The sequence below is a fragment of the Glycine soja genome, chromosome 18 (assembly GCF_004193775.1).
Source record: "Glycine soja cultivar W05 chromosome 18, ASM419377v2, whole genome shotgun sequence".
Lineage (NCBI taxonomy): Eukaryota > Viridiplantae > Streptophyta > Magnoliopsida > Fabales > Fabaceae > Glycine > Glycine soja.
In genome coordinates, this window is record NC_041019.1 from 35,579,221 (window position 1) to 35,581,714 (window position 2,494).

A 2,494-nucleotide genomic window follows, 5' to 3' on the forward strand; every position below is an offset into this window, starting at 1 on the left:
CCATATAATTAGAAACCGCTAGGAAGTTTGTATTGTCACTCAGATCTTGACTAGTTATAAACTTTTTGAATAAAATGAGTTTATCCCATGTTTTTACTCCAAAGATCAGTGCGAATCAAATCACTCCCGCATTTTATCTCTAGCATCCATTCATATCATGCATCGCATAAGCATCTCTTCATGGCATCATAATGAACATATCGTTCCTGCATTTGTCCGTTGTCATATTCTAGCATCACATTTTGCATGAGTCATTGCATCATCATGCATATGTGTTCAACATACTTTTTGTTCTACAAACTGCATACCTTTTGTTTTCATGTTCGCTCATGCATGACCCTTGCATTTTCCTCTGTAAAACAAAAACAAAAAAGGAGAAGCATGAAAATTCACGATGCATTCTTAGTTGCATATATTCAGTACCATGAGCCAACCATGTTGGGATCATAAACTCGTTTCACTTAAAAACAAAATGATTGAACATGATACCTAATGCATGGCTAACTAAGAAAAGATGTTTCTTCGGGCATCTCAATTTCATAATTACATTTTCCATGCATAGCTTAAAGTATGCCCGAGTCATTCATCCCTATGAAAGGTTGTTGAAGTATTTGGCGATCAGAATTGTCATTCCTTGGATTATAGGGTTGAATTAAGCTCATGCTTTTTCGAAAAAAGTTCATCAAGTCAAGTTGAAGTATGGAAGTAACCACCTTGCAAAAAAATTGGGGCAAAACATGGATCGAGTTACATCGCTGCTTCATCTACTGCCAAACACATTTAGGACTATTGATGTCCTTGTTACTTCCAGTTTCACCTTGACAAAGATGTCATGGACCATGTTGAAAATCTAAATTGATTCAACCCCATGTCCTGCGTAAAAATTCGCAATACTTCAATTGTGCATCATTCGCATACATCCATCCTTTTCATTGGTTGCATTGCTCATTGCATTCTTTCCTTGAAAAAAAATTAAAAAAAGGAACTTAATCATCAAAAAGAAAAAAAAAACACGCTTTACGACGCCCTTACCGAACCTGTGCTAGAGCTAGAGTAATGGCTGAAGTAGATGTACAAGAGCAAATGGCCACAATGATGGAAGCCATGATGAGCATGAAGAAGATAATGGAAGCCAATGCGGTTGCAGTTACCGCTACCAACGCTGTTGCTAAGGTGAACCCGATGCCCCCATCTGGTCTCCACCAAATGAATCATCCAACCTCAGCGAGGGTAGGCAAAGGTTTGGAAAGTACGGGCGGCCCCATTTATGCGCAAATTCAAAACAAGCATGCCTTCCCACCATATGGCTTGCCTCCCAACTATACACCACCCAATGTGGCATACACTCCCAATGAGGATGTCAATAACTCCGCTCCCATACCCATTGAGAGCCAACAACCCCAAACTGATCATGCACATGTCTCTTAAACCGTGGGGGAGACACATGAAATTCCCCACCACAATCTAGCCGACTTCGAGCCTTGCCTCGGATATGCCACTGAAGGGCAAGCAGTTGGTGGTATACCCATGCCATACACTTTGGAGGGCCCTCAGTATCACCCACAACCACACCTCTTGCATTCCACAACAAGTAAAAACCATGCTATGGCAGAAATGGGAAAGTTGGATCATCTAGAGGAAAGGCTCAGGGCCATTGAAGGAGGTAAAGATTATGCCTTTGCTAACCTAGAAGAGTTGTTCCTAGTACCCAATATTATCACCTCTCCCAAGTTCAAGGTGCCAGACTTTGACAAGTACAAGGGAACTACTTGCTCCAAGAACCATCTAAAGATGTATTGTCAGAAGATGGGGGCGTACGCAAAAGATGAGAAACTGCTGATGCATTTTTCCAAGAAAGTTTTACTGGGACAATTGTTACCTGGTATACTAACTTAGGAAACTTCCTGAGTCCATTCTTGGAAGGACCTAATGGTTTCCTTCGTTAGGCAGTGTCAGTATAATTCTGATATGGCTCCGAATAAGATACAACTACAGAACATGTGCAAAAAGGGGCACGAATCTTTCAAAAAATACGCCCAAAGACGGAGAGACCTGGCACCTCCAATGACGGAGAAAGAGATGATCACAATAATATTAGACACATTACCAGTGTTTTACTAGGAAAAATGGTGGGGTACGCGCCTTCAAGCTTTGCAAATTTGGTCTTCGCCGATGAAAGGATTGAAGTGGGTCTAAAAAGAGGCAAATTTAATCATCCTGCTTGGACGAATGAGAAAGTTGGGGCAAATGAAGAGGATGAGAAGGAGGGAGAAACCCATGCTGTGACTGTCATTCCTATACGGCCAAGTTCCCCACCATCTCAACACCATCATTACTCAGCCAATATCAGCTATTCTCATTACCCACCACCCATTTATCCACAAAGGCCATCCCTAAATCAACAACAAAACCCACCAACCACACAACCAATGCTAAAGCACAGACCAAAACACCAACCAAGAAATGAATTTTGCAGCAAAAAGCCTGTAGAATT